The sequence below is a fragment of the Pezoporus wallicus genome, unplaced genomic scaffold (genome assembly GCF_028554395.1).
Source record: "Pezoporus wallicus isolate ANWC-B61680 ecotype Strahan unplaced genomic scaffold, APGP_CSIRO_Pwel_v1 contig_8006, whole genome shotgun sequence".
Classification (NCBI taxonomy): domain Eukaryota; kingdom Metazoa; phylum Chordata; class Aves; order Psittaciformes; family Psittacidae; genus Pezoporus; species Pezoporus wallicus.
Genome location: NW_026635487.1, coordinates 1,212,012 through 1,238,705, shown reverse-complemented (window position 1 = coordinate 1,238,705; position 26,694 = coordinate 1,212,012). Strand labels below are relative to the sequence as shown.

The following is a 26,694-nucleotide window of genomic DNA, read 5'->3' as shown; positions in this document are numbered from 1 at the left end:
CACATAATTCAGTGCAACCATTCCTAACTGTTGTAACCAAGAAATGCCAGGTATTTTTTAGCCCAACATAACAGTATCTGTTCTTTAGTTACACAACAGAACAAGATGCTGCAGTTCAATCCCAATACAGGCTCTCACTGCTCATGTACCTCACAAAGCCAACAGCAAGATGTACACACACTATCTTCCTCAAGTGCTCCTTTCTCGTGTGAGGATCCAGCCACCACTTTGTTCCTTCTGAGAAGGAAACTTAAGCACAAACACCACTTCAAAATAGAATTTACAGGTCAAGTTATTACAGACTCGGGGCGTGAGTTTATCTTTGAAACCCTTGGTAGTCAGTTCTTTCCACGGCTCCACAACGCTTGAGGAAACAGAGGAAGGGCTAAAGGGAAATGAACATTCTTTTGGCATGAGGCAACTGTTTTTGCTGGACTCAAGTTCTCCGAGACCCTTCGAAGGCTGCTCTTAAAACACCTGCATTTAGAACTTAGATAGCAGGTCACTGGACCACAGCGTTCTCCTGCCCGGTGCTCACATCGGCATGGTTGTTGCAGCAATTTCCACCCTTTCTGCTCAATAAACACCACCCAAATCTTTCCATTACCCGCACTTCTCGGAGGCTTTGATGAAAAGCCCGTGTAATACCATAAACCAGCTGCTAGTGGCAGCATTGTGCCAGAAAAGGCTTTGGTAACCGCTCACCGCATGTGCTCTGAGCGCCGAGAGCCTCAAAAAGCACCCAGGAACATCCTGAGCCTGTTTGTTCTGTACGGGAGAAACCTGAACCTCCTCTCTTTTTTTGTCTCTTCAGATAACGCATTTGCCGTCAAAGACAACGAGCTTGTCTAATGCATGGAACAAAATCAAAAGGACCAAGTCAGAGAGGCAGCTACCTGCTGCTCGAACCCCATGGTTGCGCCTTGCCTGCTCTCCTGAAATAAAGCTCTGTGCAGCACAGCTTTTATGAACAGCCCGAGTTCTGAAGACTAAAACAATACAAACGTTGTTACCCTCTTCCTGTTTGTTCATAAGCTCTATCAGTGCTACAAGAACTGCATGCAACGATGGGAAACATTAACCCAGTGTTAATTCGCTTTGCATTTCTTAGCTGAGAGAAAACCCACGTCCCATGCGTAGCCCATGTTACACAAAACCTTCACAGCATGCTCAGAAAGCATCACTTGTGGCATGAAAACTACTCACTCATAGAATCATAGAATAGAATATAATGCCCAGGGAGGTTGCGAATGCTCCATCCCTGGCCAGGTTGGACGAGGCCTTGGATGCCATGGTTTAGTGTGAGGTGACCCTGCCCATGGTAGGGGGGTTGGAACTGGATGATCTTGAGGTCCTTTCCAACCCTGACTATTCTATGGTTCTATGTTGACACCATCGCTTCCCTGCCTCGGTTTCTTCCTGTATCACAGAGGAGCACAGGGCTTTTGGCAGCACAGGGATAAGGGCAAGGTCAACCTTTACAAAGCACCGATACACTTGGAGAGAAGGAATCAGGGGTTGGAAGGGAGGTTTTACCACTTCTGCCATAAGAGACCACCTCAATCCCTGCTTTTCTCCCAGGAGACCCTCCCAGTTTGTCCCCCAGTCAATGCAAAGAGAAGGTTTTTGCTTATGGCCAAGTCTCCTGGAAGTGTCATTGAGTGTCGTGTCCCCCCCCCCATGTGTTAAAAAAGAAATGGAATTACAGAGGATTAAACAAAGACTTTTCAGGAACATTCACACACAGCGAAGGGAGTCAAGGTATTTGCTATGTTTTGCAGCCTCATCTCTCAAAAATCATAGAATCCCAGCCTGGTTTGGGTTGGAAGGGACCTTAAAGCTCATCCAGTCCCAACCCCCTGCCACGGGCAGGAACACCTTCCACTAGAGCAGCTTGCTCCAAGCCCCTGTGTCCAACCTGGCCTTTGAAATCCCATACCTTAGGAAGGCTTAGCACCTACCATCTAAAGATACTCCAGAGCTTTTTTGCTACTTGAAGCATTTGAATTTGAAGGAAAGCACTCACTTCCCATGCAGAAGCTCTGTTCAGACTCAGTTGTTCCCTGCACCGTTTTATTCCAGAGGCTGGCAGTTACCCTGCACTGTGAAAGAGAACATTTCCTCCCCTCAAATCAGATTCACAATCAGGAAGAACACGGGGAATGAGACTGAGTTTCAGGAGGCTGCTGAACCTGGGAAGTTTTCAGGGCAATGATGAATTGCCCCACGCTGCAGCCTGCCAACAGGAACGCTACCGACTTCCTTAGGCTGATCAGGCAGTTGGGAGGCATTGGCAGAGGGGGAGATTACAAAGAAAAAGAAATTACAGGGGTTTTCATAACACAGAACAGGGGCTTTTCTATCGCCTCCCTTCAGAAAACAAAGTAATTCAGCAACTAAGGAGAGAAAAAGGATGAGAGCTACATCAGATGATAAAACCAACAGAATCAACCCAAAGCCCAGGTCTGAAGCCCTGGCGTACACCAATTTTGGCTGCTTTTTAACTTGTAAAACCTAGATTTTATGAAATAGGCATTTTAAATGAATGATAAATGACAGGAAATGATGAACATGGCCAAGGTTCCTATCTTTAAAAAAAAATCACCAGACTTAGATATCTTTCCAAGTGGAAAGCAGCACATGCTCCACGGTGCTGACTGCTCCTCATCATCTGAATCAGAGAACACACATGGCACAACTCAAAGCCTCCACTCAGAAGGAGCATAGAAACAAAAATAGCATTTATAACTGAGTAACTGTTCGAAGCAAAGCCTCTGGACAACGACGCAAGTAAAACACATTGACACGGTACCAAGATGCTGTTTGTGCACTGCTGACAGAGGTTGGGTTTGGTTTTATTTTGGGAGCGGGTTGTGTGATCCAAGCTCCTTCCTGAATATCCCTTTTTCCCCATGATTGCTGCTTTTGGTCCAGTTAAAGAGCTTCACCTTGCAAGTCCTTCCTCTGCTTCGACACGCATGGGTTTGTGGGTTTTAAACCTGAACTTTCAGTCTCCCTAAAAATACAACACGTCTGTCAGCCTCTTCTTTTCACATCCTTCACTGCACAGAAATTCCTAGACATGCTATTTTGTCAGCCAGCTTTCTAAATATGGATGTCATTTACAGAGCAGACTATACTCAGAGGTGTCAAGGCGCCAGCTTCTGTGGCAGACTATTTATTTTAGAACCATGTGCACACAAAAGAAGCTTCCCCAAGTTCATAAAGTGTTACTTTCTCTGCTTTTTACACCTTTACATATGAAAAGCCGCAGACAGTCGCATGCCAAACCCCCACTTGCAGAAATCACAGCGATGGCAAACGCTTTCAGTGTCTTTGTCAGCTCTAAAAGATTCCTTGTGCTACAAAAGCTTTAATGGAAAAACTGCCTATCGCTGCAGTACTCAAAAGTACTCATCCAGAGGGGTGATTGCTGCTGCTGGTTTGGGTTTTGCTCCTTTTAAAAGCCATGAAGCAATTTTGGACGCTCAACAAGAATTAGATGAAATCTGTAATTGCATTAAAGCATCCCAGTTCGGGAGCATCTGGTCAGCCTCTATTTATAAGTGAGCCTCTCCCTTAAAAGGGTGAAAAATAACCTTCTAGGTTCTCTTTCAAAGTATGAATGTACCGATTTCCACGGCGTTTGCTAACTCCAAGGTGCCAGTTTTCCTCATAAACACACTTGAGAGAGTTGCTGCACATTACAATTCATATCTTCGGGGATTCCACATTCTCTTTCCAGGGTTATGACTAACCCAATTGTGCAAATGATCACAGATGTCCTGCAGATTCCCTCAGAGGGATTTAAGCAGTATACTTCATTACTTGCCCTATTTAGATACCGTGTTAAATCACAACTAGCTTTGGAAGCAATATCCCAAATGCTGGAGATGACAGATGGGCACACTGGAGCCCGTGAATAGGGGCTATTTCAAAGACACAAACAGCAAAATAGAAACAAGGAAAAAAACATCTTTCCTTTCAAACATGTTCTCAACAATGACGTTTCTTTACCAGGAAAAAGTAGTTCTAAGCTACCAAATTCTTTGTGTTAATTTAATATGACAGTGTTTTAAAGTCACTCCACTGTTCCCAGCCAACACTTTGTGCACTGCGGCACAGAAGCTCTGGCCTCTCTAAGCCAGTTTTCATGTGGGTTTAATTTTTTAAACACTACAAATTAACCCCATCCTTTGGGGCACATTTGTTTGTCCCCCTAAATGATGCTTTCATGTCACACAAACAGTTCTAATTACGCTCCGTGACATGGCATTAGCCCCACTCCAACACACGTGGTAGGTTTGACTTGCTCTGCTTGCTTTCCCCATCCAAGCCCTAGCCCTTCTGTGCCATGTTGAATCGCTGCCTGTATTTCTGTTCCTACTGGAGGAGCACTTTTACACTGACTCATTTTTAACATTACTAATATTGAAAAGAGGGGAGAAGAAGAATAAGGACCACTTATACCAGATCTACTGGGGGAAGAAAGCAGAATAGGGACAACAATGGAACTATCTGGAAATCAGGAGCTGAAAAGATGCAGCAAACATCATTTTCCTTCCCACCCTGCAACAGCACATGTAATTTCACATTCTCAGGGTATCTTTTTGTAGGCTGTTCCCTAATTAAATCAGAAACCTGATCAGCTGTTTGTAAGCCAAGAAAACCCAGCCTGGAAAGGCAGAGGGTATTACTACAACTGAATGTTATTTTTGCAGCTTGATTATTTAATTCAGATGCATGGTTATTAACACATAATTACTTCTTGCAAGCACAGAAGCATTACCCAAAGTGAGAGCTATCAGTATTCAGCCAGGAAAATGTTAAAGAGGAGCAGTAAACATGGCAACATGCAGTTTAATCCTGCCTGCCCCTCAAATACAACAACCCAACGCAGCCGTTCTCTTGGTTCCTGTCCTCTTAACCCGAACCAACACAAAGACTGCAACCTTTAAACCTGTTAGTGTTATCTAATGACTATTCCATCTACAAGAGCTTTTGTAACAGAAACATGCCTTGATGGCTTATCTCAGCACACAAGGCAGGCCACAAAGAACCGCCGGCGTGATTGAACGCAGTAATGGAAGGCAGGAAATGAGAAGGCTTGGTTAAGCTGCGGATAATCGATCAGTGTATTCAGTGAAGTGTGAGCTGAGCTGGGAATAAGCTGCCTGGGGTATCAAATATTGCTGTTTCCAGGGTAAAGGCCCATTTCTGTGATCTATGGAGGAGAAAGCATAATTTATTGACAAAACAAGATAGGAGTTTTTCCCAGTGTCTCGCTCTTGCCATTCTGTGATGGTTTACAACGAGAATTTCTCGTGCACCTGTTATTCACAAAGTCTAACAAATGAAATTCCCTTTGGAATTAATGAAATCACCTTGGCGTGCTGGATATTAATTCAGTCCTACGTGTAAAGCGCTCTGAGATGCAAAACAAGCATTAGACTCACCCTCCCCTCAACTTCAAACTCGTACGCTCAGATGTAAGTGCACATGGGTCGCGGTCCTTTTGCTCAGAGCCACTCTTCTTTGTTGAGAAGATTATTTCTACACGTTATATTCTATATATATTCTATACCTACCCCAGTTTCTACCAGTTTGAAGCAAAACTGTTTGCAAACACCACCACCAATTATACAGTTGGTGTACAGACAGGTTATGTGTAGACAGAGTTGCCTCCTACATAAGGAGAAGGGAAAGCATACGAGTCCTAAACATACCTGGAAATCTCAGCCTACTCACATTCTGACATACACATATGCAAGAACAAAACAACAATCTGTTTACCCACACCTTTAAACAATTGCAAAGCATGGCCAAAATTAGTCTTAACTCATGATTAGCTGCAAACTTGTGTTCCCTGCATTGCGGGGATGGCCAGATAGCTGGATTCTAAGGTTTGGCTATCAAGGCTCAAGCCTTTTTCAAAGCACTAGGTGATATGCTACTTATGTGCATGTTAATTCATAGTAGCTGCCATATGCTGTCTCCTCGTGTGGGTGGTTTGGCATTAGAGTTGCTAGACTGTCTTTAAAAAAACACAGTCTTCAGATCACCAGAAGAGCTGTACTATCAAAACCTGCCACGCTGCCACTTCATGAACGCGAGATGTTCTGCTGGGATAGCTATTACAGTCACACAGAATGCTTGCAGCAGATGACAGCAGAAATAATTATGGCAACTGAGAACTAGGGAAAGATTCGTCAGAAACTGCAACAAATAGCACCAAAAGACTGGATGAGCCGGAGTGAATTCAACGCTGAGGTCTGCCTCACATGGATACAGATGAGCGCTGAAGAATCGTGCTTTAACCAGATGCACTTCAAAGCCACGGCTCAAGTGGAGCCCTGAATGCATTTTCCTTTCCCCTCTGTCTGCTCCTCATTGCTCTGACTTCCCCTCCGTACTTGTACAAAAGTTAACTAATATGGAATAAATGTTACCTACCAGCTCTTCATTTTAGTGTCACTCAAACCTTTCCTTCCAAGATATCCAATCTCTGAACTAGGCATCATATTAAAGAAAACCCAAGGAAGAAATGAAAATACCATGAGGGAAATAGTCATTCCCTTCCAAGTCCTAAGCCCACATGGAAAAATAGCTTTAAAATGACACCTGCCGTGATCCAAAGTACAATTAAACCTGACTTTCTTGGGTAAAAGTCAAAAAAAAGCAGCTGTGAAAAAGCCAACTGAAATGGAGTGGTTTGGCTTTACCAATTTTGTTAAAGAATAGGGAACTATTTAAACCTTACTCTTTGCTAGTGTCTTCTAAAGGCATAGGGCCATTAAAACTTGCCATGAAGCCTCCTGTTTTCTACTGAGAAGAGCAAAGTAACCATACCTGGCCCAAGTGAGTTACAGAATGACACACTTTTGCATGGGCAAAGGAGGATGTGGTGTTATATAAAAACACGTGTAAGCTAGAACTGACCAAAACGGAACTGGAAATGAAGCTCTGAGGGCATCGACCATCTGTCAAAGCAGAACAGTTTGCAACACATTCAACTTCCCCCCCATCCTTCTGTGTCCAGGCTCTGCGGACCCTTCTCTTTCAATATTCAAAAAGTCCATCTTTTTCCATTGGAATTCCCTTCATATTCACACCCTAGAACACGTGACCAATCAGCAACCACCATCATTATCTCTGGGTTTAGGATCACAAAAGAGACCAAATGCAAAACTGCCCTACACAGTCTTTGCTCAAGTTAGTGTTTGCTACCAAGTTCCTCCTCAACTACAGCACTCAATATTAATCCCATCATCCCTACTTCTGGCTGGCAGTGATCAAGAAACAGATGCGAACCAGCACCCTTACACTGCACAATGCATCAACTATCAGATATTAAATACATATATACTCATTCATCTGGGTTTAACTTTTCAACAATCCAACCAACAGAACTGAACAGAGCTTCGTGCAAGTTTCCAAGGCGAAAAAGAACATTACCCAGTGCAGGGAACACCCATAGGAGATTTCTGTATTGAAAACAAACTACAGTGTTTACTCCATAAACTCTTCAGCTTTACTAGCAACAAAGCTGCTTCGTGAGCCGAGATCTAGGAAGTCACCTGCTTTCCTACCAGTGAAATCCACCTAGAACAAGGGACAACATCCTTCAAATTTCAGTGCAGTTCTAAATGAGAAAAGATAATTTCATCTTGTGAAAAAAAGCAGTTATGCTTAAAAGCTGACTGGCTTAGAATAAAACTATGCTAAGATCTTTCAGGAAGGTTATGGGTCATTGCTTACCACCTCGTTTAATCCCTTTGTGGTATCTTTCTGCTCCGTTTCCCTTTTATGTTCTTCGAATCCCATCTGTGGTTCACGGTGTCAGTTATGCTGAGCAAAAGCATAAAGTAACCACACTATTACACTGCACAACTACCCTTGAACAAGCCTGCTTAATTGTAGCTGTCAGGACTAGAAGGGAGCGCGTCCACTTGTCCCTGTGAAAGCTCCTGGGGCACAGGCGGCTTTCCCCAATCCACTGCTGCCTTCTTAGGGAAAACAAGCAGCTGCCCCCCTGCCAGAAGATCCAAATCAGTGCGGATGCATCTGATGAGATGTCTGCGCACAGATCCATCAGCACAGACACACTCCACAAAGGGCCAAGAGGACAGCATGAGTTCAGCTGCACCCCACGCTCACGGCCACGCAGCTGAGTGCATCAGGGTTGCTAATCTTGTTTCAGCAAGCCACGTCTCCATGCAAGACACACAAAACATCGCCCTGTGCTCGCCCTGAAGCAACACAAAAGCTGGCAGCTTACACTTGCAGCCCAGAACCCCCCCGTGTGCTGGGCTGCACCCCCAGAGTGTGAGCAGCAGGGCAGGGAGGGGATCCTGCCCCTCTGCTGTGCTCTGGGGAGCCCCCCCCTGCAGTCCTGATCCAGCTCTGGGGCAGCAGCACAAGAGGGATGTGGAGCTGTTGGAGTCCATAAGGGATGGAGCTGCTGTGCTCTGGAGACAGGCTGATCCTGTCCAACCCAAACCCTTCTGTGATTCCATGATGTCTATACGTGCACATGGACGGTACACTCACCTCTGGGGTACAAAAACCACCATGAAGCTGTGGAGACACCTTATCTCAGCTATTATTTTTACTGTATCACAAAAGCCCTGTACAAAAGACACAAACATGGGTGAGAATTCATTAATGGGCTGTAATTCAAATCACTACTGGGGAAAGCAATGAGCACCATTTTTGATCACGGCGTCTCTGTTCATGTTTGCTGCTTCTACAGACTCCACTTCTGATGACACATTAAGCCTTCCCGCAGAAGGAAACCTGGCAGCGAGCTGCTGACACAGTACTGATAGTGAACCTCCTTAACACACGGCCTGATTAGCATTTCTGTTGCTGCACTACATACATCCACATTGTACATCAAATACACTCTGTGTCAAGCGTAATAAGCAAACAGTTACCTAACAACTAATGGTATTACAAACGCATTTAACTAATCATTGAATATGTGCTCTGGTAATTAAATTCCATTAAGGATTTTCAAGCATTATCCCAGAGAAACGCACCATTGAAATGAAGGTACCATTCAGAGTCTGACATTTGCCATTAAATGTCATTGATAGTATATAGCTCAGATCTAATTGCTGAGCACCAGCAGCCCCAGTATTTATCACTTCTATTAAAACAAGCAGCACACAGCAGAGGGAACATTTGAAGCCATCATATACAGTTTAAATAGATTTCTCACCTTTCAGATATCAAGAGGCCACATTTTCTTGAACATCTCGCTAAGGGGTTTACCTTTTAACAAAGAGATACCGGGAGCTAAAGGATAAAACAATCAGGAGAGTTTGCTCTGCAAACCCAGCACGGAGTTTGAACAGTCATCCTGGCTGTTAAAACATCTCCTAGGAGGCAGGGGAATTCTATGACAGGAAATATTAAAGCACCTCTGCGAACTGGCCCTCTCTGCCAGCGAGATGGGGTTGAAATTATGGAAGGAAAAGGAAAGACATAAAGGCTGATAAGCCAGATCCTGAGATTTGGGTGTTTCACCACATAAGCAAATGCTGTTCCTCTAAGGAAACAAAGTGTATTTGGAAAATAAATGCCTGGAAAGTAAACGTTTCCTCGTGCAGCTTCTCAGAGGATGCAAGGATTTGCTGATGATGCTCAGCTGCTTAAACGCACACATCCTCTAAGATGCTAGAAACAGCTAACATTTTAAACCAGGAAAAGGACAAATCTGGTTTTATACATGTGCCTCCCATAGCCGAGTGTTCAGACACTGGCTGAGACATGACAGAGCCTTAATAAGAACACTACTGTCATTCATTAATGTGAAACAAAGCAGAGCAGCTAATGGAGAAAACAAAACAGCACCCTTAAAACAAACGTCAAGTTGTAAGAGACAGGACTGGATCTTACTATGCAGGGAATTTCTCATACAGATTGCTGCTGTCTGCTGCAATATCAATAGCCAGAATTAGCAATACCAGACTTGATATTTTTTCTTATATGTAAATCAGCACTAAATAAATAGCCCCAAAGCCGGGCCCGCAGGCTGCAATCTAATCTAAACCTGGAAATTGGAAAGATGGCCTCCATTCATCTGGAAATAGCTAGATATTGAAAATGCTAACATCAGAAATAACTACACTGGAGAGCAAAATGGATACCATTTACCTGCTATAAAGGAAAAATTCTCCGAGGAAAAGTTGGGAGAAAGGAACACAGGAAAAAAGCAACTGCCATGTGCTGAAAGTCACACTTGAACAGACAGAGAACCAAGGTGAACAACGAGAAAAGGGGTTCTGAAACAAAACCAGACACTTTTAAACAGGTAGTACACATAGGGACACCATCTGCACTCTCATTTGGATTAAGATTAAGGTCAATGCAGCCAGCCAAGCTAACACACACTTCTGAGGCTAATCGTTTGTCTGGGCAATATAATCGCCGCTGCATTACAACTTGAACAAATGAAGCTACTAATAGCTTCCATTTGAACAAGCCAAGGTGTTAATTCAGTCAGAGATCCAGAAGCAGAACGCTTTGAGACCAGCGAGGAGTTCCATAAACCATTCCGTCCTCCTGTCTAATTCACCTTCGGTTACTTTATTATTACAGGCACTGGATGGAACCCATCTTTCCCAGATGGAAACACTCTTGACATGGAAGGTTTATACCTTTCCCATTGTTCTGGGCACAAGGATTTATATAACGTGTATCAACACAACACATTTTTGCCCCAGATTTATTGAAAACAGCAGGCACCTGACGAAGACTCCTGTGTTCAACCATTACCTCTAATTGCAGAAGCAGGCAGAGTACCTTACAAAGAAGAGAGATTTTCATGAAGCCAATGAAAAGACCCTAACCAAGTGTTCCTAAAACCTCTAATGGAAACGTGTGTAAAATCTTACCTGCTTGTTTTAGAGACAGCTCTTCATCTACATTGGTTTCCTTTTACCAAATGCAATCTTGACATAAAAGAATAGTCTTAAGATTACTATGGACTTAGTTCTTCATGCTGCTTACTAAGAGCCTCACTTGGGGGAAGGGGCGGGGGGGGAATAAAGTGTTAGAGATCATGTATGAAAGTGGGTGCTCTCCCTCTCTTTGATGCATACATTGGAGGAAGGAGCCTACTGAAATCCATATTGAGGCACATACATTTGAGAAGCTCATGCAATTCTCTTCAGTTCTGGCCACAGCATCTCTTTGACTTATTGCCATAAGCTCCTGTATTTGACTGCACAGACCATGTACCACTGGAAGCCTGATCCTAAAGGTATGGAGCTACCCGAGTACTCATTACTTTAGAAAAGTAAACTAAAATGTACTGGCACAAATAACACCGACAAATACGTTTTCCAACACCTAAACTGATGTAAACTACAGTCTTTGTCCTACAAGTACAGCATTAAATGAAACTGTATCAGCCAATGGAGAGCAGTCAAAACACGAGCAACAGAGCACGCTGAAAGGACGTGCCCTTCCCAACTGGAAGCGAAGCTCATGCAGTACGCAGACTTACACCAAGTAGCAGGTTACACTGAAGACCGCAGAGAGCATTGTGACAGCTGTGCTTCCCAGATGAAGGATTTATGATGGTATTTTACCACACTTAATGGAATTTTGCCCTTTAGAGTGTGAAGTTCTTAAGCTTAAAGGCCTGAGCTACTTCAGAACGCAAACAGCTCGTAGTGGAAGAATGGTCTGAGATAAGCACACAGAGATAGCATATGAAATCAGTATACAATCTGCAGGTATTTCCTTACAAAACCACCTCAGTTAAGACGGGGCAGCTCTCAATCACAGTCCACACTGGCAATCCAACCATCTTTAATCAGGAGCACAGCACAGGGAGCAAGAATTCCAAGACTGAGGAACAATTTTATAACACAACCATGTGAAACACCCCAACACATCAGAATCGGGAAACTCCCGTGAAACAGCACCTTCCTTTCCTGAAAACCTATTTCCCAATCTTTTTAGCAACAAGCATTCAACAGAGGGACCTAGACATGCTTGCGGGGTGGGCTGATACCAACCTCATGAAGTTTAACCACGCCAAGTGCAAGGTCCTGCACCTGGGTGGGAGCAATCCCAGGCACAGCTACAGGTTGGGCAGAGAAGAGATTCAGAGCAGCCCAAGGAGAAGGACTTGGGGGTGTTGGTTGATAAGAAAATGAACATGAGCCGGCTTCAGTGTGCGCTTGCAGCCCTGAAAGCAACCGTATCCTGGGCTGCATCAAAAGGAGCGTGACCAGCAGGGCGAAGGAGGTGATGCTGCCCCTCTGCTCTGCTCTTGTGAGACCTCACCTGGAGCACTGTGTGCAGTTCTGGTGTCCTCAACATAAAAAGGACATGGAACTGTTGGAACAAGTCCAGAGGAGGCCACGAGGATGATCAGGGTCTGGAGCACCTCCTGTATGAAGACAGGCTGAGAAAGTTGGGGCTGTTCAGCCTGGAGAAGCTGCGTGGAGACCTCATAGCAGCCTTCCAGTATCTGAAGGGGGCCTGTAGGGATGCTGGGGAGGGACTCTTCATTAGGGACTGTAGTGACAGGACAAGGGGTAACGGGTTAAAACTGAAACAGGGGAAGTTTAGATTGGATCTAAGGAGGAAATTCTTTCCTGTTAGGGTGGTGAGGCACTGGAATGGGTTGCCCAGGGAGGTTGTGAATGCTCCATCCCTGGTGGTGTTCAAGGCCAGGTTGGATGAAGCCTTGGATGCCATGGTTTAGTGTGAGGTGTCCCTGCCCATGGCAGGGGGGTTGGAGCTGGCATGATCTTAAGGTCCTTTCCAACCCTAACTATTCTGTGACTCTGAAAAGCACCCAAGGGAATCCCTTTCTGCAGATCTCTTGCCATCCATTGTGTGTATTATATATAATGCACCTTCTGCCTCACCAGGCTCTGAAGTTCAGGCACATCAAAGCACCCAATTGCCTTCCCCCCCCCCCTTCCCTTTATTTTAAGCATGAAGAATATGAAAGCACATTCTGAAGCTGGTCCTTGTTAGCAGGCCCATTTTCATCTCTTTAAACTCAAAGAGAGCAATTCCCTTGAAAACTGTCACAGCATTTTTGCAATCCATAAAGAGAAAGTTCAACAGCCTGAGGTCACTAATCATAACGACAGCAGATAGAGAGCATAAATTGCGTCTTTCTATTTCACAGTAGTGAATCACATATATTCTTTTATCTTATTTACGTGATTCTGTCTATAAATCAAATATTCCAGACATGTTTGCAGCCATCAGGGTGTAAACAGTGGCAACTCCTTTCTCTAAAGCAATATCCCCAGCACTAATGTTCCATCTCCTTTCCTTTCTGCAAGGTTATGTGTAAAACCCAGCTTTTAACAGTCTTCCAATACCTAAAGGGGACTACAAGAAACCTGAAGAGGGACTTCTTAAAAGTGCCTGGAGGCACAGGCCAAGGGGAATGGCTTTAACCTGCCAGAGGGGAGACTGAGATGAGCTCTTAGGCAGAAGCTCTTCCCTGTGAGGGTGCTGAGGCGCTGGCACAGGGTGCCCAGAGAAGCTGTGGCTGCCCCATCCCTGGCAGTGTTCAAGGCCAGGTTGGACCCAGGGGCTTGGAGCAAGCTGCTCTAGTGGAAGGGGCCCTGCCCGTGGCAGGGTAGGAGCTGGATGAGCTTTAAGGTCTACAACCTGTGCTTGGTTGGTAGGATGCCGTGGCTTTGCTTCTAGTGTAACCATTCCTTCTCTTTTCCTTGTTCTATATACAGACACATACAGATGCCATGTTTATTGCTGTTTCTATTGCAGTCACTTGTAACCAGATTGGTGAAGCTGTCAAGTGGCTTTAAGTCTAATCAAGCATCTTTTCCATATATCAAAGCGCTGTTGTGCAGATGAAGCTGTATATACTTTATACTGCAGCTACCCTGGCATTTCTTACACATTTCAGGAAGATGCACATTACACTGAGTCATAAATGTGGGATGCAGACTTCCAAGGATGTTCATTCACAGCATAGCATTAGTGAGCTTCCCCGGGAAGATTAGGCTATGGAGCACAAAAGAGCAAGTGCAAGCACTTCAGCTGCGCTGGGCTACTTGAAAAAAGCCCCTGTGAATCACATCCACTGGAATTCTCCAACTGCAAACCACAGCAGAAGAGATCCATCTTTTTCCTCCCCAGTCATCAGTTCGCAAGACTACACAGTAAGTCCTTCTCCTCATCCTGATTTGTCATGAGTTACTGCTCACGGCCTCACTCTCCCAACTTCTGTAGTGCCAGAACTTGATTTGTGAGAAGGATCCTCACATTTAGATGGATTTTTGCTTTATGTTTTATGCTGTAATCACAACTTATTTTTGACTTGAAAAAGGATGGTTTACAAATCAAAGGGTAGCACGGTTCGTGGTTTTATAGAGCATTCCTTACATGAGGGGCATTAACATACAAGTGGCTAACTAACTAACACATACAAGTGGCTGGAACAAGAACTGCTTCACACAACAATAGTTTGTCTATCTTCCAAAATGAACAAGTTTAAATAATAAGATTCCCCTAGCACAAAATGGCTTTAACAGTTCTGTACTGCTTTTAACCCCAGAATGTGCCAAGAAACAAGACACTGAAAGGAGTAAGAGTAAAAAAGAAGTTCTGCTCAGAAAGCAGAGCAGGATACTGTGCATCACTAATTTAATTAAAGAGTTATTTTCCTTTTAAATACCCTCTAATGGCCCAAAACGAACTCAGGCTGATTTAAAATCAATCACTTTAATCAAAATTACAAGTTCAAATTCTCCGTGGATTAGTGCTCAGTGACTACAGAGTCAAAAACGCACATCCATCACAGCCCTACTTTTTGCTTGCTCCAGGTCCCAAGCAGGAAAAAGCCCTGGTTCTCTCATTGACACAAACCACATGAATTCAGGCTCTCCAGCCAGGCAGCAAACCAGCCCCTAACCCTATGCCTGCTCCCTGAGCAGGCCCTCAGGAGCACACAGCCCTCCCGCCTGCCTTCTGGAGAGAAGAATATGAGAGATGGATCTGAAACTCTATTAGATAGTCACAAGGTGGAGCTGACTTGAAGCCTTTTCTTAAGTGGCTCCATCAGTCTCTGCTGTATAAAAAAGGGATGGACAGGCACTGCCCTTCCTGCCACTCCAACACGGACTGCATCATCCCAGGTACTCAGAGAGCATCTTAGACACTTTTCCCTTCCACACACCAGCAGCCTGTGAGAACAGCCATCTTTCCTAGTATTTCCATACAAAACCAGCCCCTTCTGACACAGTGAGGTGTACTAACATCAGATTTACTCAAGACAGACCAAATAATTATTTGCCTTAAAGAACAATACTTGCTCTACACAACAATCACACAGCAAGACTGGGATAGCATACGGGAACGACACATGAGCAGTGATAATCCAGTAAGCTGACATCCCAGAACTCACACCAGTTGCCCTCAGTGTCTTTGACTTATAATAGAATCCCAGACTGGGCTGGGTTGGAAGGGACCTTAAAGGCGAGGAGATTTCTCTACCCAAGACCACCAACACTGTGGACACTTGCCACCTCCCACCTTCGACCATGCACTGCTGTTCTAGAGCCCTTCAGAACCTTCCCTTAGGCAGCCTCAGTGATGCTTCCCATAGCTGCACTTGCATTACAGCTCAACTGCACTTCAACATAGCTGGAAAAATCAAAGGTGTCCATTTTACATATTTTGCATCATTCTTTTCTGCCCATGTTTTATTTTCAAGCATCCAGATAGGACTTAGAAGCTTAGCAAGATGCTTGTGCACCTCAGCTGCCCTTACCCCCACCTACAGCATAACACCAGTGTCTCAACTACGGGAACACTACAGTGAACCACGACTCCTCACTGAGGGCTTGGGCTCACATGGATTCCATTCTGCATAGCTGGCAGTGGGATGTTTATTACATCCTACACCTCCACATGCTCCCCTGAGCATTTCTTTCCACAAGAGCATCACTACCTTGAAGAGGAACATGAAGCACATCAAGGAGGTTGCCCTTTCCCAGCGAAGGCAAGCAAGCAAATGGTGAGGGATGGGACACGTGCTGAAGCTCAGTGACCACAGTGACATTTCACATTCCTTAAGGAAAACCAATGTGAAAGCTGGAAAACAAATTTCTTTAATGAATTACCTTCACCACCTCACGCAGCATAGCAATGTATCTTTGGAGACTCTGCACCAGCACAAGGAATCTGACAGTGTTCAAGTACCCCCCAATGACCAGAGAGAAAATTTCAACTTCAATAATCCTAAAGGTCAGAAATGTTATTAAACATGACAGATGCCCTCACCATTCAACACTAGAGGACATGGCTAAATTTATTCTAACTCCATTTGCTCTTGCTACATGTAAAACAGCTGATGTATCATTTAATTCTGCTTTCTTACTCCCTAAAAGCTAGAAATAACAATCTTTTCCTGGGTATTTTGAAGCTGACACTGATTTATTTTGCAGTCAGTTATCTCAGCACCAGGTGAAGGAAGCAGCTCGGTTTACTTTGGGTAAGGAGGAGGAAACAAGGCAATAGAAAGGAAAAAGTAATAAATAAAGGGGGCAGAAGGTGCTAAGGATTCCACTACCGTGACAAAAAGCCCTCACAGAATGAAAAATACAGGCAAGTCATAGAGTCACAGACTGGTTTGGGTTGGAAGGGACCTTAAAGATCATTTCATTCCAACCCCTGCAGGGATATATACACAGAGGATGTTAATATGCAGAGGGATGTTAATAAATTCTATGGTTCCTGTATCTACAATCAAGCCACTGCTATTAAACATGTTCTCATTATTAGCCACCCACATCCCTCTTGATAACACAGTGTAGGAAAGCAACCCCAATTATAGCCCACGACTCTAAGTGGTGTATTCCTGTTTATCTCTGTTTGCTCCCTATCTGGTTTTGTTCTTTTCTCACAGTCAGATGGGAGGTGGTGGGGGTGTCACTAATGGAACTGGTATCAATTGTGCTTCCTGCTTCCCTTTTATAACATTAGGAAAAAGAACACAATAGCAATTGCACAAAACGAGCACAGGATTTCACATTCCTAGCCCCCTGCAATCCTTCTAATTCCCTTTCTCTGTCTGCTACAGAAGTTGGCTCTCAAAATAAACAGCTTTACAATGAATGGGAGCAATTTGCTGATTTCAAACAAGCTGACAAGCATCATCAGCTCACATTAAGGCCCTGCCCGCCATGTTATCTCTTCTGGAGTGTGTATCTAAGGCAGACAAGCATCTCGCCACCGGCAGCAGCAGGATGTTCAAACAGATCTGCTGCTACAGGAAAGGCTTTGCTGGAGCCAGTGAGAGAGTGCACAGAGCCTTTGTCGGGGTGAATCCTCTATAGCCTCCAGACAGGCTTTCTTCTTCCACGTGGCAAGGAGCCAGCAATGAAAATTCCAATTGCTGGCCTTCTGAATGCCAAGTGGTGTGAAAACAAACAGGGGAATTGCATTAAAAAGGGGAAGGGGGGGGGAGAACAAAACCAGAACAAAACCCCCAGAATTATTCACACTTTTTGCCTGGTTATGGGGTTTTTTAGGGTTTCTCTTCCCCAGCTGTAACCCCTAAGTTGTAAGGTCAGGATTTCCATCCTCAGGATCTAGGCCGTATGGAGGGGAATGGAGGAAGAGCTGGAGTTGAGCCCTAAAAAATACATCCACATAGTCTTAAGAATCAGGATTAAACAGCTGGAAGTTAACAAGGCCGCCATCTGTTTTAAACCCCAAATATGAACGTTCGCTCCCTTTCCAAAAGGCATCACTGCAGTTGCGATATAGCACTGTAGCTCTGAATAAATTTAGCTGCACTGGTGCATTACACCACCAAAGCTACCCAAACCCCCACCGAAGTGCTAAATGTTCTTTACTCGAGAAAGCAACAACCAGGTCTGAACGCAGCATCTTCTGCACAGCCCCGTGCACTTTGGGACTGCAAGGTGTGCTGGCTTAGCTGCTCCGGAATGGATGGTTTCTGCTCCTGCCTTCAGAAGATATACAGCAAAATAAAAGGAATGCTGCTCTATTTTTCAGCCGAGCTCAGTGAGACTCCAATGCCCATAAATCACAGCAGCAGCATTTCTCTTTCTTCAGGTCCTGAAAGGCGTTTCAAATACCTCGCTAATTTAACGCGCCAAAAGCACACAAATCACCCCAGCGCTTGCAGAACAGGCTGTTCATGCAAAGAGGTGGGGTTTTTTACAGGGAGGTGACAAGACCCAACCCTTCTGCGTAGCACAGCTTAATGTCTGCGTGAGAATCCAAAGGGTCATCTGGGCAAAAGTGACAACTCCATAAAACCCTATGGAGAAGCATTGGAAAAGGAAGGGAATTATCGGAATGGATTCATATGCATCTGGAACGATTTTAATACAAAATGCCCAGCAAATCTCCCTGCACTGCTAACAAATCACCAGCTGAGGTAAATCCCAGATAATGAAACATTGTAAGGAAGGCTCTATTTAATAATTTAGCCCCTGTCAAGCAGTTTGTATTGATTCTTGTTTTCAGCACAGGGAGAGAATGTTATCTCCAACCTTACGGCTCAATGACAGCATCAGTGAATTTAATCACTGCACAGCTCCTGCCATGCAATCCTTAAACTGTCACCTCCGATTCTTCATCATTCCTTGCTCCTTCATTCAAAGGCCCCTACACCCACATTTTCATACTAATCTCCTGCCCCACACATGCCCCACTGTAATCACAGCAGCGTTTCCATCTGCTCCACATTAGATGTAAAAGCCAATCTCATTTGCAGACTAAATTTTTTAGCTTAAATAATTCAGTGCTCCTTCAGATGTCTCATCTGTCTTTCTCTTATTAGCAAGTCTGCTCCATACCTTAACAGCAAATCCAGCTACGCCAAAGGCAGGATTGGAGCAAGCCCGGGACAGTGGTTCTAGCAAAGGCTTGGAGTAGAAAGAATCTTTCAGCCTTTACTTGGCTGCACAAGGGGGGATGAATCTGGAGAAGCAAGGACCTGTATTAATCAGCACTTTTTCCACCCCAAAAAGGAAAGGTCATGCTGCCTCCTAACTGGCCAGGAAAAATTAGCCACGAATTAATTCAGCAGCAGTTCAGGAACAGAGCATCCATTCATCTACAAACAGAAAGAGGCTTTTAAATACATAAATGCCGGTGGCTACAAGAAACCTCACCCAGGTATTTGCATTCAAAAACACTGGCTCCTGGAAAAGCGCAGGGGATAACAGATGTAATTTTAAGAGGTTTGCTGAAATGCAAGGCCATAGGCAGGGAGAACGCGAAGGGGAGGAAAAGCATACCCTGCATAACCGAGACAAACCAGGTTTCTTTCCATTTCTCCTCTTTATTCCAGGTGAGCTGCAATATTTTCCATGTTATCATCCTTTGGATCCCCGTGAAGTGATCCCACAGGCCCGCACAGACAAGGTCATCATACACAGATTTTTCTATTACAGGGCACTCGCGGCATTTCACAACTGTCTTTTTATGCACTTCTGCCTTTCCATCCAGCCTATAAATTGTTACAAGGCCCTGGGGCAATCCAGCTGCATACTCCATTCAAATCAGGCTTCAAGGAGAAAGCACCACAGTCAAGATGCTTCAATCAAGTAAACACACAGGCACAAAGGGCAACTGCAGCACCATTAATAATGTTTGCTTTTGCATGGCAAATCCACCCCTTTTGCTGGTTTAAAGTTTCTCTCTGATGCTCAGAATCAAAGTGTAGCCCATTAGCATTTTAAATGCGACATCAAATTAAATCAAAACATGATAACTCAGCTGCCGAAACCCATTTGCTGCTAGGGTTCTGTCTCTCTGGAAAACAACACAAACCTGAAAAAGGAAGCGAGCACTGGTTCTCAGCCACTAGAAATTCATACCAGGAAAGGTTTAAATGACAGGATCAGGGGGGCAGGTTTGCAAGATGCATTGTGTTTGTATAAATTAGCCTGTATCATGGTCAGAGATACCCTGTTATTACCAGCAGCTATGTGGTTTCTTTCAGCTGTCAGTCATCACCCTTTGGCTTTGTTCTCATTTCCTTAACTTCTCATTCACCTCTGTTATCACAGAGAAAAAAAAAAACATATAAACTTCTTGGAATATAATCCTACTTTTTCATTCATTTTGGGTCTTCCCCCCCCTTTCAATTTCAAAGTTAGACTGGAATTGCCTCAGTTTCAGTAAATTAATCAGGACTTTTTACTCAATACACTCCTAAGTGTAATGTGCTGTGACTAGCTACGTGCTCAAATCAGTATGCTCCTACTGGGGGGGGGGGAAGTTAAAACTTAGGCAAATCCTGCATTGTGCTTTGTTTCTTTCTCCCAAAACACTAATATTCCGTAATCTTATTTTACTCCTGATCTCTGCATGCAGATAAGCACATTTCCAATAGCTGTGGCTCTTCACTACTTTTGATATTTAAATTGAGACAAGTAATCAAAGCAGGATACGCAGGGGTTTACATGCATTGCATAATTAACATTCACATTTGAAATGCAATTACTACTGTTGCATCACATATTGAAACCAACAGCTGCTTATTTAAGGTGAGGAGGAAGGTTTTTATTGGGTTAAAATAACCTTGTAACCAGCACTGCAGGCTTCTTTTTGCTCACAACCCACTAAAGCTGCTGCTTTCCCCCTCTTGAGGAAGCTGCTCGCATCACTAGACAGATCAAGAGCTTGGTACGTGTCCACGTCCATGCTCCTCTGCACAGAGAGGAGTGCATGCTTCAATTCTAGCGACTTAAAAGAATATTCCTATTGGATTTGTCACTCACCATGTCACAGGGCTCTCCCTAAAGCCAGTTTAGTTTATGTAAGTGGGGGGGGTGTATCTGCGTTATAAAACGGTTACCTAATGCCGTGTCATGGGTAAGTTCATACTGTCATTAACACACCTTCACTGAGGGGGGTGCTTGGCCAGGAATAAATAGGGCCTGTCCATAACACCAAGTGTTCCACAGAAAGCCACCTGGGCCGAGCAGGCAGCAGGGTGAGCCTTGGCTTTAGAACAGCAGAGGTTTACAGACCAAACAGATTACATCCTTTGAAACACCTTGCCGTGCCTCTCTGGTAGGTCCATTGAACACAGCTGGTTAATTATTCAAGCTAGTTAGCCTTACCTATATATCCCTCTGTAACAGCCCTGCAGTCTGCCTGAACATTTCACACTCATTACACACTATTAGCTACCACTATATAGCACACCTCCTTGCGTTCCAGCCTGCAGTGCTGACACAAGCTTCCTTCCAGTTCAGTGGGGTCCTACACAGAGGAGCACCCAAAGCCATCTCAGTGACCACTGTGCAGTGTATTAACTGAACTGCCACATATCGATGGGATTTTACCATACAAGTCAGTTGGCTAAGGTTTAATCATGTATCTTCATCATTCAGATGCAATCACAATCAACATTTTGATTAAGATGAATAGAAAGGACTGAATTTTAGGACTTGTTAACCATTAACAAAGAGATAAACTTCAATGGTTATAATGCACTGAGTCTGTCACGGTTTAAAGTACAATAGACAACCTTGAAATGCTACTATTGAATAAAAAATGATAGCTATGAAGCTCTACCCTCCACCTGATGAGAATCCCAAACTGTTTCTTCAAATGGTCTGATCCAAAAAGGAATTCAGTGAGAATTTCCCTATTCAAAGCATGGCATTCGTCAATTAATAATGAGAAAAGAACTTGTTTTCTTTGAGGGGATAAGGGGCTGGGTGGAATGAAGCAGCAAAAAGCACTGGTGTGTGAAAGAGAAACAGAACTGACTGAGCAGATCCTCAGCTATTTCCTCAAGAAACTGCTAAACAAGGAGATCAAAATGATTTTGGCCAGGTTTGATTTGTTCTTTAGCAGAGCTCAGACTTCACTACGGAGACTGCAATGACAGGGTAAATAACTGAGGCGAGGCTCACTTCTGAAGGACAACATGAAATGAGCGAAGAGCTGCAATTCTGGGGAGGGTGGGAAGCAACATTTGATTCCCAGCTCCTTATTTCAGATCTATTATAGCTCAAAACTTGAGGTCCGCAGATAATTCACCCCTCCCCACTTCCTCTTCACCACCAACTAAAATGACCCAGTCATCATTATTCTGCTGTGGTCAATGTATCTGTAGCACCAAAGCATACTCAAGAAATACTTTGTCTGTAGAGTTTTGTGATTGTTGTCTCTTGCCAAATTAAAGTGAACAGAAGAATGCTTCCATAGCTTTCTGAGGACCAGATTTGTTTCTATGAGAGCAGTCTGCTGCAGTTGAAACAACTGCACTGCTAGAAAACAGTGGTACCACTGTAGAACTAGGTGAAAAGCAGCAGACTCACATGCAGGAGACATCCCTTGGTGGGAAACAACCTTAATATTCAAAGAAAAACTTTACCACAAACACTTATGTAGGACAGGTATTTTAAACAAGTATAAACTGCTTCCATTTTATTGACTTGCCAATGTGACTTAAACCCCAAACTGCAAGATTGTAGTAGGGGAAAAAATCCCTAGTCTACAAAACACCATTGACAAGTTGTGTCAATGAAGTATTAAAGCCACGTTACCATATCCTTTCACAAGCTTTATCCACATATTCCAGCTTCCCAATTATATTTTGCTGATTCTTATTTTAAAACCCAGGATTTTTAAAGGAACTGACAGTGTCAGATGGATAACACAGGCTTAAAATAAACGGGTAAAGAAATGCTTCCCAAGGAACAAAACAAGGTTAGAGAAGTTGCTCTAAAGCCAATCATAATCCAGATTTACAGAAGACCACTTAAACCCAACCTCTTGTTCAGCTGCCCTCATGTGCTCCTGCTTGGAAGGAAGGAGAGCACATACTACATGGTAATTCAGAGCTAATATTGGATACCCCCAATGGAAGAGAAAGACCTAATAACCAATAAAAACATATGAGGCAATAAACCAAACCCAGATTTAGGCATTGCTTCATTTCTAATCCAAGTCCTTAAAGATAATCTGGTCTTGAATCCTGAAAGAGGATAGTATTAATCCAGTGCAAAATGAATTAGCACTAAAAAGAGGTTAAAAGAAATACATGTCCCCTCTTGACGTGGGCAGGGACAACAAAAACGTGCAGCAAAGCTCTTGCTTGTGCTAAGACAGGATAGCTCAGAAGCAAACGCTGAAACTATGACCTGTTAAAGCCAGAACACTGTAAAGTGCTTTAAGGAGGCATCTGGTGCAATGGATAAACGGCACTTCTCATTCATTGAAAAGAGAGGAAAAATACTCGTGTGTTTTCCCTGTTATCCCTTCCCTCATCCATCCCAATTCTTACCAACTTTCGAACCCAAAAGGCTCCTAGGGCGGGCAGCTGGCTTTTGAACCCCTCACATCTCTGCATGCAGCCAGCAGCTGAAACATGTGAGTGAGTTTTCCTTCCCCCCAGCTCCTGCATCCCATCCACCTGCCTTTTTCAAGCGAAGTTCAGCCAGATGAGAACAACAGAAGAGATCCAACACGCTGCTCCTTAGAATTACTCACTGTTGCTGCCTCCTGATTGCCAGCCTTTTGCTTGGGCCCTGAACAAGCGCAGAATTTCCTTGGGTTTTAAGAGACCCATTAGACCAGAAAGAAACTGTATCTCTTTAAAAGGCATTTTTCACACCAGTTGTCATTCTGTGGCAAGGCAAAGTAAAAGCAAATGAACTTGTACTTGCTGCGGCATCTTCCACTAAAAAAGACACAAATGAGAACTTCCTTAAAGACAACCGTTTCTCCCCGTGGTGCTTTCCGTAGCACACATCATTTTGAACAACAGGGACAGAAATTGAGTGTGCTTTCCTAAAAATTCATTAAAATGAGTCTCAGTTCAGCAGTAATTCTAAAGCCATAAGATAACCCTGCGCAGTAACACCAAGGAGCTTGAGGGGCCACAAGCTACTGAAGTATCTTCCATTCATATTTACATCACCATCCTATTTGTACAAGTCACGTTTAAAGACAAGCAACTTGGTCACAAGATTATCAGGACACTCCTGACTTTGCTCCCCTGGCTGCTGAGTGCCCTCTCTTCCTCAATGGAATCCAATGGAAGGTGCAAAGGCTCAGGATGCCTGCAAGCGACCCTTCAGGAATCACTCAACGTAAAAGACTTTCCCAGACCTGGTCTTAAGCCTTTGAAAGCATACGACAAACCTGAACTCAGAACAGAACTGCGCAGTAAACTGTTAGGACCCAAGTTCTAACAACATCAGTTTAAACAACAAGAAGGCAGACCTTACAAAAGCCATTCAAAGTTCACATACCTGCATGCAATCCTGCTGCAACCTTCATGCTTGCAAGCCATAAGTAAGGCTTTAAAGCAGGACGAATTATTCCTCGTTGCTTTCTCACTAAGAATATTCTACACGTGATTAAGTGAGACAAACCAAAACCTGTTAGCTCCCCACCAAATGGAAGTTACCAATTGTATTCACAATTATAGGAGAAAGACAAGTTGATAAACATCCATATATATGACTAACAGATAGCTTGTTTCATCATCTCCAAACCCTAGTGGATGTCCTTGTGTACCAAAAGCCACCAAAAATAAGGGCAAGCCACAACACATCATATTTTACTTCTCAATTCCACAAAGTTATTTATATGAATCCCAGAAAGCTTGAAGGAATCCAGCACCACAGAAGTGGAAAAGACAAGGGAGAATAAATGTTACCCATGACAGTTTCTAACACAGTTAAGCTGGACTCATCAAATTGCTTCACTTCTTCCCACACGACAAGCCTTAACGCACCATTGCATCTTCTGACTCGAGAGCCAGCTGGTCCAGACAAGAGAATACAAAGCTGCTCTGAAATCATTTGTAACATCTGCTTCTGGAGTAGCATGACTTCGTTGGGCTATAAGTAATGTCGCCCCATTTTCCACACTGGTATTTGCGAAAGCGAAGCAGACAAAACGGTTCTAACCACAATGATGCTGTTTCTAATACAACTTGAGTAAAAGGAGTAAGCGCATCTATAGGGGTTACACCACTCTGCTTCAGTATTTGCTTCTATCTTCTTTGCCTCCTGTCATTCATCTGCCAAATGAAGGAAGTTTGAACACTAACCTAGAAGAAACCGCCAGACTTGATAGAACCCTTTTCTAGTTCTGCAATAAACAATCACATCTAATTATGATTTCAGATCTTCCTGCATAAAGCAAATTAAATCTCAGTTTATTTCAAGAATGAACCATCTGCTTTGTCATTTTTAACTCCCTCCTCTATTTTTCCTTGGGTTTTTTTTAGTCTTTTTCTTAAACGCATTTTGTTTTTATCAGTGGAACACCACCATCGACTGTTATGGCGTTCTACTGATAAACAGTGTGCCTGAACTGCACCTACAACAGGAACTATAGGGTAAGAGTCACACCCTCAGCCAAAACCTTCTACTTTATGACAACCAATGTGATAATGTACTTAATTAGTAGGCGACATTTCAAAGCTGTTGACTTAAACTTTCCTGCTTCACTTGACATATTTAGCTGAAGGCAAAACAAGACTGTTTTCCTGTTGGCACCTTGCACCAGACGAGGAATCAGTGTCCCTTCCACTGTACATCTTCCCTTTCCCCCAACAGCGACAAACACGCTGAAGATTCATTTTGCTGCTATCATTGGCATCGAAGGGGGGTTTGGCTTTGCCATTTTTACAAGTTCTTTTTTTATGCATGATGTCAGTAAGAAAATAAACCCAAAGAAATCAAAGAACTCGGAGCAGGCAAAAGTAAACATGAAGCCATGGCACTAATTCCATGTGAAAAAACATGCAGAACTGCCAGCAACTCTCATGTCATATCCTTTGCATGTTGAAAACAGAAGAGAAACCACTCAACTAAAGGTACCAAACCACACTGCAATGCACTTCTCACATAGTTTTGCAAACAGACTTAATGTCCTGTACAAGACCAATACTGACAACAGAAGCTTCAGCTTTTGTTGTTACTATCCTGAGCAATTCATGCAACTCAGCAGGAAGGTACTGCCCAGAGTGACTGGAACCACACTGTAATTCCAATCGGGCACAAAAGCACCTGCTAACGTGCAAAAAGCACAACTGTGGCTTAACCCAGTGCTAGAGGCTGGTAACTACAAATCCAACCCCTTAAAAGCAGACAGAAAGGGAGACGCACATGCTCACAAGAGCCAAGCACCACCACGGACATCAGGATTGAAAGAAAGCCTACACCTTCTCCTTCCCTGTGGTCCCACAAAAACTTGCAAGGAGTAAAAAAGCTTGGAAAAGGAAGATGCATTCTGATAGCAACACACAGCGGGTGATCTGTATCTACAGATTATGCACTGATAAGGACAGTTTATTACACATCCAGTCCTTCCACAAAGCAACAACAGCCAGATCACCAGCAGGAACAGTTACCCTGTCCCAATACCCTGCTCACACCACCCGAAGCACCACGACGTCCCAGACAAGCAGAGGAAGGTGCCCTCCTGCTCTGCACTGCAGCAGCAACAAGTGGGTTTCTGTGCAGCTCCAGCACGCTGGGAAGGAACATGTTTAGCTTTGAAGTGTACGAATACACACAAAAAGGGGCAAACCACAACTCCAACTGTTTGTTCTTGCAGGGAAGGCAAAACTCCAGACCCTGGCTTCTCATTTTTAAAGGACAAAGTGCTAAAGCATTCTTAAATGTTCTATTTTCCCACATCAAACCTGCCATACTGGTCTAGGCT

General features: G+C 43.8%; 1 protein-coding gene across 7 annotated transcripts in view; it reads right to left on the bottom strand.

Moving 5' to 3' along the window:
* The window catches only part of RERE (arginine-glutamic acid dipeptide repeats), a 222,064-nt gene that overhangs the window by 107,983 nt on the left and 87,387 nt on the right, over positions 1-26,694 (bottom strand). The gene's annotated exons all lie outside the window — the stretch shown is intronic.